Source organism: Schistocerca gregaria, chromosome 1 (assembly GCF_023897955.1).
Source record: "Schistocerca gregaria isolate iqSchGreg1 chromosome 1, iqSchGreg1.2, whole genome shotgun sequence".
NCBI classification, from domain to species: Eukaryota; Metazoa; Arthropoda; class Insecta; order Orthoptera; family Acrididae; genus Schistocerca; species Schistocerca gregaria.
In genome coordinates, this window is record NC_064920.1 from 463,235,250 (window position 1) to 463,252,693 (window position 17,444).

At 41.7% G+C, this 17,444-nt stretch overlaps 1 long non-coding RNA gene across 5 annotated transcripts in view; it reads right to left on the minus strand.

Moving 5' to 3' along the window:
* Positions 1–1,926: 1,926 nt before the first annotated feature.
* Positions 1,927–17,444, minus strand: part of LOC126352618 (uncharacterized) — a 133,343-nt gene continuing 117,825 nt past the window's right edge. For 4 of the 5 annotated variants that reach the window (XR_007565190.1, XR_007565193.1, XR_007565189.1 and 1 more), the window contains 4 exons: positions 8,867–14,150; positions 8,511–8,769; positions 8,327–8,421; positions 1,927–2,307 (listed from right to left, as the gene is read on the minus strand). This is a non-coding gene — a long non-coding RNA (uncharacterized LOC126352618). Of the gene's footprint in view, positions 2,308–8,022; positions 8,224–8,326; positions 8,422–8,510; positions 8,770–8,866; positions 14,151–17,444 lie in introns of all 5 variants that reach the window. The other variant, XR_007565192.1, reaches the window with a different exon arrangement.

Below are 17,444 nucleotides of genomic sequence, written 5' to 3' on the forward strand. Positions count from 1 at the left end.
CATTGGCAGGGCTGTCATTTGTACTCAGGTGATTCATGTCAAAAGATTTCAGTCATGATTATGGCTGTGCGGCAGAGGTAGTTGGACATACAGGGTCATTCCATACCAGAAATTAAGGAAATTCGATATTCCTAGATTTGACAATGCAGTGGCAGACAGCCTTCACTTAATGACTAAGAGCAATTGTGTTTGCATAGAATTGTCAGTGCTAACACATCAAGCAACACTGCTTGAAATAACTGCAGAAATAAATATGAGACATATGAAGAACATATCTGTTAGGAAGGTGTGGTGAAATTTGGCATTAATGGGCTATGGCAGCAGACGACTGACCCAAGTGCCTCCGTTAACAGCACTACATCCCAAGTGCCTCCGTTAACAGCACTACATCCCAAGTGCCTCCGTTAACAGCACTACATCCCAAGTGCCTCCGTTAACAGCACTACATCCCAAGTGCCTCCGTTAACAGCACTACATCCCAAGTGCCTCCGTTAACAGCACTACATCCCAAGTGCCTCCGTTAACAGCACTACATCCCAAGTGCCTCCGTTAACAGCACTACATCCCAAGTGCCTCCGTTAACAGCACTACATCCCAAGTGCCTCCGTTAACAGCACTACATCCCAAGTGCCTCCGTTAACAGCACTACATCCCAAGTGCCTCCGTTAACAGCACTACATCCCAAGTGCCTCCGTTAACAGCACTACATCCCAAGTGCCTCCGTTAACAGCACTACATCCCAAGTGCCTCCGTTAACAGCACTACATCCCAAGTGCCTCCGTTAACAGCACTACATCCCAAGTGCCTCCGTTAACAGCACTACATCCCAAGTGCCTCCGTTAACAGCACTACATCCCAAGTGCCTCCGTTAACAGCACTACATCCCAAGTGCCTCCGTTAACAGCACTACATCCCAAGTGCCTCCGTTAACAGCACTACATCCCAAGTGCCTCCGTTAACAGCACTACATCCCAAGTGCCTCCGTTAACAGCACTACATCAGCGTCTCTCGTGGACTCATGACCTTATCTGATGGACCCTGGTCAGATGAATCCCCATTCAATGGGTAAGAGCTGATGGTAAGATTTAAGGTTGGTGCTGATCCCACATAGCCATGGATCCCAGTTGTCAACAAGGCACTCTGTAAGCTGGTGGTAGCTTCATAATGGTGTGGGCTGATCTTTGACTGGAAATGTTTATGCTTGGTTACTTGCAGAGAGCATTTGCAGCCATTCGTGGACTTCATATTCACAAACTATGGAACTTCTATGGATGACAATGTGACCAGGCCTCAATTGAATGATCTGGCCACCCCCATAGCCTGACATGAATTCCACAGAACATTTATGGGACATAATCAAGGGCTCAGTTCCCACACAAAATCCCACACTAGCAACACTTTCACAATTATGGACAGCTATAGAGGGGCAGCGTGGCTCAATATTTCTGCAGGGGACTTCCAACGATTGTTGAGTCCATGCCATGTCGAGTTGCTGCACTACACTGGACAAAAGGAGGGGCAACAAAGTATTAGGAAGTATGCAATGATTTTTGTCACCTGTGTATTTTGACAGTTATACAGATTTCCTGACTATAGCAAGCTGGTTGGTGGATCAGTAATTAGCATAGATGAAGAGAGCATTGCACTGTATAGAGTAGTATGGGCAGCTGGAGAAAACCGTCTTTGGACTACTGTACAGCAATAATTAAAGTTTAATTCACAATGAAGTCTTCTGCAAAGTAAAAGGGTAATAAGACGAGGACAACTAAAAACTAAATAATTACTCCCTCCCCAAATTACTAATGTGTCTACATGATCAATCCCCCATAAACTTAGTAGTATGATTTCACAGCTGACAGTTTGTCAAAGGAATGATAAAACTATTTCGGTACATATGAGTCCATTCAATATAAAAACCAAGAATCATACAATTACTAAAAATATTTATTGCTTTAACTTTTCTTCAGACATATCTTTAATGTAATCTACAAAGTTTCACACACATGTAACCTGATAATGAACAAGAGTAGCAAATGACAAAATTACACATTTAAAATTAATTACTAACAAATAAAGCTTAATTAACATTAATGAAGTTATTTCCATAAGGCATGGAGGTACAATTTCCAAACACAGTAAAATATCAACAATAACAACTGAAGACAGTGTTACAAATGTTACAGCTTTGATTAAAAGGCAATATGGACAGTTGTTTTCAACATGTTAAATGACACACCACGACAAAAAATGGAACTGGGACTATTTCTGTCACCCACAAGATATTCTTTCAGGACATAATACAGGAACCTGCAAATAAACTTTTGCTTTAGTTATATTAACACAGAAATTCTGTAGGTTATTGTGCATACTTTTCACAGCATTCTGCAATATATTTGTTTCTTCTACAGATATGTGATACAGTACATTTTACACCAATAGCATCTGGTATTGAACATCTGCTTAACTTAAGGCAGCCATTTTACAAATTGGGAGCTGAATGCAAAGTAGGTCATTCCTTGTTACAGCAGTGTCATATGTTTATTAGGTCATATACAATAGTTAATGCAAAATCCCCTACCCTCTCTAACCTTAGAGCCACACAGGAAGCTCACAAGCAGTGAACAACATATTTCCTTAAAGTATAAAAGAGAGAAACAATATTCTTATACTAATTATTAACATTACAGTGCCTACAGTAAAATATAGTCTCTGAAATGTACTAGTGGAATACTGTTGTAATAGTTTCAAATATTTCAAAGATAAAGAGTGGGGTGAAGCATAAAGTAGACGCATTACTGGCAATGTATCGCCATACCTAGAGCAATCTGCCTTGGCTACGTCCCATTAATGTAAAAGGGCTATATCAGCAATGAAACTGATACATACACGGTAAGAGGAGCCACACTTTGAATGAGGCATTTTCTTGGCCTTAGCATTTGCAACAATGTTGCTATTAACAAACAACCAATCTGCCTGAAGTTAACTCTGAATAATTACCTGTCAAATTAGCAACTGATGACAACCTACAGATATTGATGACATAAAAAGGAAAACCAGTATAGCACTTATGGACGCTATCAATAAACAGGGTAAACAACATTTGTCTTTTAGGTAAAATCATTCAAGAGAGGACTCCCAACTGGAGTTCAACTTAAGACATAAAGAAATCTATAAATCAGAGTGACCTGCTGAAGTCTCTCTTCTCAGAAGTGTTATTTGCTTGTGGCACAACCTAAAAGGAATTAGCAGTTCATGCTCTCTCAAACAATGTCCTCAGTTGTGCAACTCAAATGTGTGGAGATAAAAAAGGAGCACATAACAAAAATTCCAGCATTCAAGAAATAAAATCTCAATAACTCACACACATTTTATACCAACAATAAGACACACAAACAGAATATAAAATTTCACTCTCCATGGTTAGGCACTTACCTTCCTCACTTCTGGCACTTCTGTGTATGAACTACATTTTAATACCTGTTCTCTTAGAAAACTAGTGACTATAGTCCATCATATTACAACCAAACTGATTTTACAATTTTAATAATCATGGGGCAACAGGCATAACTTTGGTTTTTAAGTGCGAACATTATTCATCTAAGTGACGTGAGATCAACTTTACGAAACAAAAGCTTAAATCATATTACAATTTCCTGTACATATTAAACTTCTATTAAAAATAAGAAGTGCTGTGGCATCCAAACATTCATGGTATATTTCAAACTCCATTGAGAAGTTGAACTAGCTATGACAAGTACAATATACAGTGCAAAGGCCAAACACATATTGTTACAAATACGACTTGCTGTGAGCATGTCAGCTAACTATGGGTTTGTACTGTATACAATAAGGACTGAAAAGATTTACTACAAAGAAACTGTCACATTAACGCACACATATGGGCTGAGGTGTTACAATTTGACATGCAGACATATCCCATGAACAACTGACTCTAGAGTCAAACCTAACTACAAAGGTTGATCCAGAAGTAAAGTTCCAAAAGAGCTCCAGCCACGCAGGAAGGTGCTGGGCGAAACCCATCAACACCGTTGTGCGTGGCTGTTTCCCCCCTCTCGATTCTGCCCGGCCACACTTTGCTGTACCACTCAGTATTGGCTCAGCAGCTGCCCACAATGGAGAAGCCCACTGTTGATCCCGTCAAGTGCGAGATTCGTTCCGTAATTCAGTTTCTGCTTGCGAAAGGGACTCCATGGATATTCATTGCAGCTGACACAAAAGTATTGCGACAAGTGAATGTTCGTTCAACACCTCTAAAAATGGTGCAGGGAGTTTAGTGCTGGTCAGAAAGAGGTCCATGATGAAGGAAGTGAAAGACCTTCAGTTTCGGTGGCGGGTATCAAGATGGTCCAATGTTAAGTGCTTCAAAATAGGAGACTCACCGTCCGCGAACTTGTTGCTTGGATTCCTGGGAGATCTTACGGTACAGCTGAAAGAGCTTTGAGGGAAAAATTGGGTTATCCCAAATGCTGTGCCTGATGCGAACTGACAGTAGAACACAAGGAGAAATGCCTTCATTGTGCTTGCCAGTTTAAATGTCGAGAAGATAAGGAAGGATTGTTGGGCTCCACTGTTACGCGAGACGAAAAATCCAAACAATGGTGGCACTAAGGATCACCAGTCGCAAAGAAGTTCAAAAACTCTGTCTCTTGGCAAAGTCATGGCCGCTATGTTTTGGGATCATGTTATTAATTTCATGGAAACTGGGACAACTATCAACCCAGACAGTTATTGCGAAATACAACAAAAACTCAGGTGAGCTATTGAAAACTGCCGGAGACGATGATGACTGACAGGTGTAATGCTGCTTCACGATCACGCCTGACCTCATGTCTCCCATCAAACTAACGAACTTTTGACAAACTTTGTTTGGACTGTCATGCCCCACCTACCTTATGGTCCGGACCTCGCACCTAGTGTTGTTACCAGGCCTCATAGTCTATAAAAGGCACGAACAGCGTTAGATATTGTCACTGTGAAGGACACAGTGATGCTGCATACTCATGCGAGACAATTAACAGCACAACATAGTTTGGTTGGGCGGGTCTCCATTTGGCTGGCAGGTTGAATTGTGCAATATAGATTTGTGGGGCATTTGGATGCAGCAATGGCCCAATGTTGGACTGCATGGGAACATGAGGGCAGGCAATTCTTCAGCAAGTTTCCAGTTGACACCACCTGACCGCTACAAAGGAGGATCACTGTATTGTGCACCATGTACAACTTAACCCCCTCACATCTGCAACTGCCATCTAAGAACAAGTAACGGATTTTGCAACATTCAATGTTAAACTGCAACACTGATAGCAGACTATCAGCAGTCAGACTAGGGAACTATTTGGAGTTAAAATCTTGCCCGAGAAGCAAGGACTGCTGATGAATGTCTCTCAGTGTGTTCACAATAAATCGCGGTTCTGCACTACCCTAGATGATGAACATTGACAAGTATGTTGACGACTTATAGAGAGGTTCAATTCTTCCAATGATTTGGATAAGCACTGTGGTGTTACTCCTTTTGTCATGCTGCAACGAGCCAATAGGTGTGACTGATGGAACTTCTGATAGCACAACTGTATGTCACAGACATCCTGTATCCTCATGTGTTACCTCTTATGTAAGAGTACCACTTTTCAACATAAAAATGGCTGTCCACACATGGCATTTGCTTCAGAATGTCTGCATGATGTTTTACTCCTGTGGCCAGCAAGGTTGCAAAATCTGTCCCTGATATGTCTCTTTAACGTTAATTCTGTGCCAGAGCCACTATCCAGGATGTCATGGACCAGTCACTACAGTCTTGAATAGCTTGCCTCAGAAGAATATTTGACAGGTTTGCTAAGCTCTTCCAACAATCAGTGCATGCATTCAGGACATTGGGGTAGGGAGAGGGAAGGTGCCGCGTCATACTAATGACTGTGCTCATACTGTCAGCTACAAGGGCTATTTGATAAGTTCCTGAATTGAAATAGAAAGAAATCACTTACTTCAGTGAAAATTTTTTTATTTTTCAAGGCAGTCTCCCACTACACTAATGCCCTTGGTCCAGTGACATTTCAATGCTTTTATCCCATCTCCAAAATTTGATTTCTCCAGGCCTGAAAAATGCCCTTCAACGCCGGCTGTCAGTTCTACATCTGATGAGAATCACCATCCAACAAGAAAAATTTTGATTTTGGGAAGACATGGAAGTCTGATGGAGCCATGGAGCCAAATCAGGAGGTGTGGCAACAAATCTAATCTTAGTGTAAGTTTGACATGACAACGACACTTTTGTATGGACACGGACTATCCTATGAAAGATGACTTTCTTCCTTGCCACTGTTTTTTTTTTTTTTCCATGTATCTTTTCTGTAGCTGGTCCAGGAGCTTAGCATAGTATTGTCCTGTAATTGTTTCACCAGTTGGGAGATAATGTAGAAGCAGAATCCTTTTTGCATTCCAGAGAACAGATACCTTGACCTTCTGGCTGTGCATATTGACATTGTTTTCTTCAGTGGTGGGGAATCAACAATTGCTTTGATTGTTGGTTTGCCTCTGTGGTATATAGTAATGGACTCAAGTTTCATCTGTGGCCACAACCCACTGCAAAAAATATTCTTGGTTGCTCTGAAAAACAGTCAAATACTGTTCAGACATTTCCATTCGGATATGTTTCCAAGTCTGCATTAAGAGTCATGACACCCAACAAGCAGATAATTTTCTCAAATCCAATGCCACTGTTAAACGTAATATGTCCATTCAGATGACATCCCTGCAGCCTCAGCAATTTCTTTCACATTCAATTGGCAAATCTTCTATTACAATTTTATGCACTTTTGCACTAATTTCCGATGTTGTGGGACATCCTGACCCCAACAGCAAGTGGTTCGCCATCTCAGCTGTCCCAACCAAATTTAAGCTCTATTTTTCCACTTAGGAACTCCTGAACACAAAAGACCAAGTACCTCAGAGTTTTCTTAAAAATCGGCATGAATTTCCTTTGCTTTCGTAACTTTCTTTAAGAAGTACTTAATCACTGCTCGAATCTTTTTTTTTTTTCTTCCTTGCACTATAGAATCGACCCACAGCACAGATACATCATACATTTACTCGTAAGGCATGTAAAACAAACCCATTTTCATTATTCTGATAGAAACTTAAAATCCCAACTATACATTACACGGGCACATACCTTCAAAAAAAATAAAACCCAACATATTTCTGTAACAACACTGATTGTTACATGTTTGGCTGCTAGACAGCATCAGGTACTACATTTGTAGAATCTGGTTGAGACTGCCACTAGAAGTTGCCTTTACTTTGTGCAACTTTGGATACCCGAGAACAAAACGTGTGCTATCAGACTCTTCTTGCTTCCAAAAAAAGGAATAGTACACGATCCTGTGCTTGAAATTGAATTTCGTGGCTCAGAAAGTGATGTTAATTAAGAGATTGAAAGAGGTGACAATTCGTCAGTTGAGTGCTGCTCATAGTGACATGAGATTCACTGAGCCCCAACCAGCTCATCCACGATTTATGTTCACAGGAAACTGTTGTGGAAGATATGTTTAGACTTCATAGCAACAGAGAAACTAAAAAATGACTTCAAGTTTCAGAATATCCAAGTCTAGTGCAAGGGTGTACTCAGGATTTTATTATTGGTGATTTTCAAAACTTTGTAACTAATTCTTTTGCACTTTAAAAGCTGTCTTTATATGTCTATATGCAATGTCATTCATTATACGATGTTTTTCATTAACACAAAAAATATTTTCTTGAACATAAGTTGGAAGGAAAAAAAAATCGTAAAGGGCATATCATGCTCAGGAACATCACTACATGAGTACTGACATAACATCACACACACACTGTCAACATGTAAAGTTCAATGATGTTTCTGTCATCCATTAAAAGTGATTAACTTTTTGTGACACAGTTTATTACACAGTGTCACTCCAGCTCGTGTAAAATGCCTCAAAGCAGTTCAAAACACAATGAGGTAGCTACATAGGATACCTGGCTCACCTGCAATCAAAAAATAACACATACTGCCACCTGCATAAAAGGCCTGACGACTCAAAACATGATGTAGTGATCTCCACCAAAATTGATAACTGTAAATATTAAGGACCTAAAAGACTTATTACACAAAAACTTTTCTGATATAGCACACACTTGGGCAGAGGCACTATAGTCTGATGAACAAAAACTTAATCCTCCATTCTCCTGCAATAGACCACAGAACACAAATGAAAAACCACACACACTCATGGAGTGACTACATGCAGCCAAACAATTGCAATAGTAAATGTCAAGATTTTGGGATTACCTTTAGTGATAAAACTCGTTACATCATATGAGCATAGTGATTAAAAAGAAAAAAAAATTCATCCTTGCAGCAGTCCATGACAGGCCAAACCACCACTGAGGACAGAAAAGCCAAAACCAGTTCTCGTAGGCCATGCTGCAACTAAATCTCAAGTCACAATAAATAAATAACATTACATCATTACCTCTCCTCAGCCACACCTATCATTCTTGTAGCACTCGCAAGAAATTTATCATGTCTCAAGTCAAATATTCCTATGGAAATATGTTCACATACATCTCTCATACTGTCAAATAAATCCATAGTCATACTGGGCAAATGTCGTATTTAGCAATTCCTCTTAATAACCAACTTTGGCTTCCTGACGACACATTTACTTGTCCAGTATCATCTCTTCAAGAAGGCTCATACTTTCTCCCTTTGCATCTAATAGTGCACTGCAACTAGAAAATAAATAGCCTGTCACGTAATGCTCATGGTGACAAAGCACAAATGGTTCCATCTGTGATGTCCATTAAACACACAAAACCACATACTCACAAAGTCAGCATTGCAATCGTTTCCTCATGGCTGGCTCTAAATCCCACAACCATACTCTCCTTTCAAGTTGGCCAACTTTGATTAGGAATTCCTAAGAGCCACAGTGCACAACTCGCCACACGGTACCTGCTGGAGAGGAACCAAATAGCTTATCCCACATTTAAATGCCCCCATGTCAACCAAGGGTAACTATCTAGCCTAATACCTTACAACAAAGTACCTAACTAGACTCACAGAATTAAGTATATTATTACTGTTACAAACTTACCAAACGGGCAGCTCTTCAAGTCTCTCACTATGGGCAGAGTTCTGCATGCCAGCCAAATCACGGTTGCCACAAGTTTCCCCACTTGAAATTCCCTGATATTTCCATGATTTCAAGACAAGTTTTAGCATTTTTTCCCTGTCAGGGATGCGCCCCGTACTGGCAATCAAGGAGTCATTGAAAAAGGGGGCATATGATAGGTGATCATGCATAGCAGACAAATGGCACGCATACCTACTGAGGCGAAAGTCATGGCGGCAGGACAGTAGTAGTTCAGCAGCTTCTGCATACAGACACTCAACTGAAAGTTCGACAGCTTCTGCATACAGACTCTCAACTGGGCTAATTTAAAAGGTGACAGTGGCCAAACGGAGGCCACGAAGGTGAACAGTATTGAGGCAATGTGAAAGGGATGGATGGGCAGATGCATAAACAAAGCATGCACAGTTTATTTTTGAATGGACAAGGGGCCAGTACAAAAAGGGAAGGATGGTTTGATCAGCACCCCAGAAAGTACCATTGAGGACATTGAGGAACCACGTACAGTGGGCTGTCAGGTAAGACATATGGGAGAACCAAGAGTTTTTTCCTATCGAACAGGAGCCCAAGGAATTTCGTAGTTTCAATGAGCAACAGGCCCAAGATGTAAAGATGATGGGAGAAACCAATTGCACTGACTTTGTCAGTGGAATAACGAAAGCCACTGTCGATGTTCCATAAGAAAAGACTATCAAGACACTGCTGAAAATGCTGCTCAATGAGACAAGTCTGTGAAGAGCTGCAATAGATAGCAAGGTCATCAACTAAAAGGGAGCCGGAGATGATGGCCGGTGGGAGACAGGCGATTATAGGATTAATGGCGATAGCAAAGAGGATGATGCTCAGTACGGAACCCCGAGTCACACCATTTTGCTGGATAAAAGTGCCCAACAAGGCAGAACCCATACTTACTTTGAAAACTCGGTCTTTTCAAAAATTCCTGAAGCAAATGGGGCAGGCACCCACAGAAGCCCCACATGTAGAGTATGGAGGATACCAGTCCTTCAGCAGGTGTCTTAAGCTTTCTCCAAATGGAAAAACGCACACATCCGGGGATTTCCACAGAAAACCATTCATGACATGGGTGAACAAACTGACGAGATGGTCAAAAGCAAAATGGTGCACTTTAAATCCACATCGTGCAGTGGTTAGTAAAGTACAAGCCACCATACCAGCCAGGCATGAGTCATACATTCAATCACCTTGCAAAAACACAGCTGCATGAATTATATATAAAAAACTAAGATGGCGTAACTTACCTAACAAAGGCGTTGGGAAGTTGATAGGAGACAATAACACACACACACACACACACACACACACACACATCGAGCTTTCGCAACCTAAGGATGCTTCTTCAGGAAAAAGGGAAGGAGAGGGAAAGACGAAAATATGTGGGTTTTAAGGGAGAGGGTAAGGAGTCATCCCAATCCCGGAAGTGGAAAGACTTAACTTGGGAGGAGGGGGGGGGGGGTAATACACTCGCACACACATATCCATCCGCACATATACAGACACAGGCAGACATATGTAAATATAAATAGGTTGAGCAGAAACGTCAGTTGAGGCGGATGTACAAAGGCAAAGACGTTATTGAATGACAGGTGAGGTATGAGAGGCGGCAACAGTTACAAGGGCAGGAACCATAGGTTAGGGAACGTGATTTGGGGATTGCACAGGGGTGAACCAACAGGTTACGAAGGTTAGGTCGACGGCGGAAAGACACTCTTGGTAGAGTGGGGAGGATTTCATAAAGGATGCATCTCATTGGATGCAGGATTTGAGGAGGTCGTATCCCTGCTGGAGAGCCCCTTTCAGAGTCTGATCCAGTCCGGAAAGTATCCTGTAACAAATGGGGAAATTTTGGGGTTGTTCTGTGGGAGGTTCTGGGTTTGAGGGGATGAGGAAGTGCCTCTGGTTATTTGCCTCTGTACCAGGTCGGCAGAGTAGCTGCGGGATGCGAAAGTTGTTTTCAGGTTATTGGTGTAATGTTTCAGGGATTTACGACTGGAGCAGATTCGTTTGCCACGAAGACCTAAGCTGTAGGGAAGCGACCGCTTGATATGGAATGGGTGGCAGCTGTCAAAATAGAGGTACTGTTGCTTGTTGGTGGGTTTGATTTGGACGGAAGTGTGTATTGGTCAGATGGAGGTCAAGGTTAACGCCATTGGATATGGAGTAGGACCATGTGAATCTCATGGAATCAAAGGAGTTGAGGATGGAGAGGAAATTCTACAGTTGTTCTTCACTGTGAGTCCAGATCACGAAGATCTGGAAACTCCACCCAATCACATGACTTGGCTGTAACCAGAAGATATGTGGATGCACACATTAATGACTGAGTAAGCTTACTACAAAGCAGCTGCCATCCTATCGCACGTCCTTCGGCTGCCGTCTCACGTTCCGACATGCAGAAAACATAATCCTGCTTGCTCCTGCAACACACCTCACACAAACACCCACACCCACCCTGCTGCATCTGCATAGCAAGGAGTCACTGTATCCAACCAAATCATTTTAATGATATAAATCTAGCAAGTTTGGAGCATTACCTATAGCAGTTGCACAATTACATCAAATTGGCATAACAGATTTATACAGGCTTACATGTTCGCTGGGAGACAATCCTTCCACGAAATGCAGTTAATCCTGGCAATCAAAGGCCAATTCTCTTACAGCATCTGCAATTAGAAAATCATGAAACGCTCTCACCTGCCACAGCAATCTGTGACAGGTCCAAACACCCCTAAGGACAGAAAAACAACAACCAGTCCTCACTGGCGATTCCAAAACTAAAAATCACAATCAATGAATAAATTAACTTATATCATTACCTCTGTCCGGTTATATGCACTGTTCTAGTAGCGCTCTCAAGAAATCTCGAACCTGCCTCAAGTCAAATGCCACAATGGAACTTTTTTCCCATTCTTCCCTCATACCGCCAAATACATCCAACGTCGTACTCCGCAAAAATGTCAGGTTCACAGTTGCTCCTTGTACACACCTTTAGCTTCCTGATGACCCATTTACATGCTCACTAACATTGCTTTCAGGAGGGCTACTACTTGCATCCTTTACATCTATTAACACACTACAGCATATTCCTGCAACCAGAGAATTAATAGCCTGTCACCCCATGAACTAATGCTCACGGTGACAACTCACATCTGCGATATTGATTAAACACACAAAGCCACATACTCACAAAGTTGCCAATGTAACTCTTACCTCACGATTGGCTCTAAATCCCTCTACAATACTCCTCTTTCAAGTTGTCCAAAGTTGGTTACCCATTCCTAACAGGCCACAGTACACAACTCTTCACACAGTACCTGCTCTAGAGGATCCAAACAGCTTATCCCACATTTAAATGCCCCCACGTCAACCAAGGGTAACTGTCTAGACTATTTATTACCTTACATCAAAGAAAGCAACTTGACTCTCAAAAATAAGTGTTTTATTACTGTTGCAAAATTACAAACCGGATACCTCTTCAAGTCTCTCACTATGGGCAGAGTTCCTTGCGCCAAATACCTGTTAAAGAGAAAACATGGACGCACCCCATCGCAGACAAATCAACAGTGCTCAATTTCACCAATCAATAAAGAAACTCCCCATAATCCAAAATTAGCTTCACAAATCATTTGGCACTCTTAGCGAGTGTCACAACCAACCATGTATTATCCACTGCCTTTACAAAGCATAATTACATACTGTGCCTGTTGTGACTCCCACGTAAAGCCTCAAAAGTGTGCAATATACAATCACTAAGCTACATAAGTTATTTGGCAGACATGCAATCAGAAAATGCCACATATGCCATACGCTATAACAAGGGCTGACTTCTTCTAACTCCACCCAATCACATGACTTGGCTGTAACCAGAAGATATGTGGATGCACACATTAATGACTGAGTAAGCTTACTACAAAGCAGCTGTCATCCTATCGCACGTCCTTCGGCTGCCGTCTCACGTTCCGACATGCAGAAAACATAATCCTGCTTGCTCCTGCAACACACCTCACACAAACACCCACACCCACCCTGCTGCATCTGCATAGCAAGGAGTCACTATATCCAACCAAATCATTTTAATGATATAAATCTAGCAAGTTTGGAGCATTACCTATAGCAGTTGCACAATTACATCAAATTGGCATAACAAATTTATACAGGCTTACATGTTCGCTGGGAGACAATCCACCCACGGATGCAGTTAATTCTGGCAATCAAGGGCTAACTCTCTTACAGCTTCTGCAATTAGAAATTCATGAAACGCTCTCACCTGCCACAGCAATCTGTGACAGGTCCAAACACCCCTAAGAACAGAAAAACCACAACCAGTCCTCACTGGCGATTCCAAAACTAAAAATCACAATAAATATATTAACTTATATTGTTACCTCTGTCAGGTTATATGCACTGTTCTAGTAGCTCTCTCAAGAAATCTCGAACCTGCCTCAAGTCAAATGCTGCAATGGAACTTTGTTCCCATTCTTCCCTCATACCGCCAAATACATCCATCGTCGTACTCCGCAAAAATGTCAGGTTCACAGTTGCTCCTTGTACACACCTTTAGCTTCCTGATGACCCATTTACACGTTCACTAACATTGCTTTCAGGAGGGCTACTACTTGCATCCTTTTCATCTAATAACACACTACAGCATATTTCTGCAACCAGAGAATTAATAGCCTGTCACCCCATGAACTAATGCTCATGGTGACAACACACATCTGCGACGTTGATTAAACACACAAAGCCACATACTCACAAAGTTGCCAATGTAACTCTTACCTCACGATTGGTACTAAATCCCTCTACAATACTCCTCTTTCAAGTTGTCCAAAGTTGGTTACCCATTCCTAATGGGCCACAGTACACAACTCTTCACACAGTACCTGCTCGAGAGGAACCAAACAGCTTATCTCACATTTAAATGCCCCCACGTCAACCAAGGGTAACTATCTAGACTATTACCTTACATCAAAGCAAGCAACTAGACTCACAAAAATAAGTGTTTTATTAGTGTTGCAAAATTACAAACTGGATACCTTTTCAAGTCTCTCAGTATGGGCAGAGTTCCTTGCGCCAAATACCTGTTGAAGAGAAAACATGCACGCACCCCATCGCAGACAAATCAACAGTGCTCAATTTCACCAATCAATAAAGAAACTCCCCATAATTCAAAATTAGCTTCACAAATCATTTGGCACTCTTAGCGAGTGTCACAACCCACTATGTATTATCCACTGCCTTTACAAAACATAATTACATACTGTGCCTGTTGTGACTCCCACGCAGAGCCTCAAAAGTGTGCAATATACAATCACCAGGCTACTTAAGTTATTTGGCTAACCTGCAATCAGAAAATGCCACATATGCCACACGCTGTAACAAGGGCAGACTACTTCTAACTCCACCCAATCACATGACTTGGCTGTAACCAGAAGATATGTGGATGCACACATTAATGACTGAGTAAGCTTACTACAAAGCAGGTGCCATCCTATCGCACGTCCTTCGGCTGCCGTCTCACGTTCCGACATGCAGAAAACATAATCCTGCTTGCTCCTGAAACACACCTCACACAAACACCCACACCCACCCTGCTGCATCTGCATAGCAAGGAGTCACTATACCCAACCAAATCATTTTAATGATATAAATCTAGCAAGTTTGGAGCATTACCTATAGCAGTTGCACAATTACATCAAATTGGCATAACAGATTTATACAGGCTTACATGTTAGCTGGGAGACAATCCTTCCACAAAATGCAGTTAATCCTGGCAATCAAAGGCCAATTCTCTTACAGCATCTGCAATTAGAAAATCATGAAACGCTCTCACCTGCCACAGCAATCTGTGACAGGTCCAAACACCCCTAAGAACAGGAAAGCCACAACCAGTCCTCACTGGCGATTACAAAACTAAAAATCGCAATGAATAAATTAACTTATATCGTTACCTCTGTCCGGTTATATGCACTGTACTAGTGGCGCTCTCAAAAAATCTCGAACCTGCCTCAAGTCAAATGCCGCAATGGAACTTTGTTCACATTCTTCCCTCATACCGCCAAATACATCCAACGTCGTACTCCGCAAAAATGTCAGGTTCACAGTTGCTCATTGTACACACCTTTAGCTTCATGATGACCCATTTACATGTTCACTAACATTGCTTTCAGGAGGGCTACTACTTGCATCCTTTACATCTATTAACACACTACAGCATATTCCTGCAACCAGAGAATTAATAGCATGTCACCCCATGAACTAATGCTCACGGTGACAACACACATCTGCGACGTTGATTAAACACACAAAGCCACATACTCACAAAGTTGCCAATGTAACTCTTACCTCACGATTGGCTCTAAATCCTTCTACAATACTCCTCTTTCAAGTTGTCCAAAGTTGGTTACCCATTCCTAACAGGCCACAGTACACAACTCTTCACACAGTACCTGCTCGAGAGGAACCAAACAGCTTATCCCACATTTAAATGCCCCCACGTCAACCAAGAGTAACTGTCTAGGATATTTATTACCTTACATCAAAGCAAGCAACTAGACTCACAAAAGTAAGTGTTTTATTAGTGTTGCAAAATTACAAACTGGATACCTCTTCAAGTCTCTCAGTATGGGCAGAGTTCCTTGCGCCAAATACCTGTTGAAGAGAAAACATGCACGCACCCCATCGCAGACAAATCAACAGTGCTCAATTTCACCAATCAATAAAGAAACTCCCCATAATTCAAAATTAGCTTCACAAATCATTTGGCACTCTTAGCGAGTGTCACAACCCACTATGTATTATCCACTGCCTTTACAAAACATAATTACATACTGTGCCTGTTGTGACTCCCACGCAGAGCCTCAAAAGTGTGCAATATAAAATCACCAGGCTACATAAGTTATTTGGCTAACCTGCAATCAGAAAATGCCACATATGCCATACGCTATAACAAGGGCAGACTACTTCTAACTCCACCCTATCACATGACTCGGCTGTAACCAGAATATATGTGGATGCACACATTAATGACTGAGTAAGCTTACTACAAAGCAGGTGCCATCCTATCGCACGTCCTTCGCCTGCCGTCTCACGTTCCGACATGCAGAAAACATAATCCTGCTCGCTCCTGCAACACACCTCACACAAACACCCACACCCACCCTGCTGCATCTGCATAGCAAGGAGTCACTATACCCAACCAAATCATTTTAATGATATAAATCTAGCAAGTTTGGAGCATTACCTATAGCAGTTGCACAATAACATCAAATTGGCATAACAAATTTATACAGGCTTACATGTTCGCTGGGAGACAATCCACCCACGGATGCAGTTAATTCTGGCAATCAAGGGCTAATTCTCTTACAGCATCTGCAATTAGAAAATCATGAAACGCTCTCACCTGCCACAGCAATCTGTGACAGGTCCAAACACCCCTAAGAACAGAAAAACCACAACCAGTCCTCACTGGCGATTCCAAAACTAAAAATCACAATAAATATATTAACTTGTATTGTTACCTCTGTCCAGTTATATGCACTGCACTAGTGGCGCTCTAAAAAATCTCGAACCTGCCTCAAGTCAAATGCCGCAATGGAACTTTGTTCCCATTTTTCCCTCATACCGCCAAATACATCCAACGTCGTACTCCGCAAAAATGTCAGGTTCACAGTTGCTCCTTGTACACACCTTTAGCTTCCTGATGACCCATTTACATGCTCACTAACATTGCTTTCAGGAGGGCTACTACTTGCATCCTTTACATCTATTAACACACTACAGCACATTCCTGCAACCAGAGAATTAATAGCCTGTCACCCCATGAACTAATGCTCACGGTGACAACACACATCTGCGACGTTGATTAAACACACAAAGCCACATACTCACAAAGTTGCCAATGTAACCCTTACCTCACGATTGGCTCAAAATCCCTCTACAATACTCCTCTTTCAAGTTGTTCAAAGTTGGTTACCCATTCCTAACAGGCCACAGTACACAACTCTTCACACAGTACCTGCTCGAGAAGAACCAAACAGCTTATCCCACATTTAAATGCCCCCACGTCAACCAAGGGTAACTATCTAGACTATTACCTTACATCAAAGCAAGCAACTAGACTCACAAAAATAAGTGTATTATTACTGTTGCAAAATTACAAACTGGATACCTCTTCAAGTCTCTCACTATGGGCAGAGTTTCTTGCGCCAAATACCTGTTGAAGAGAAAACATGCACGCACCCCATCACAGAAAAA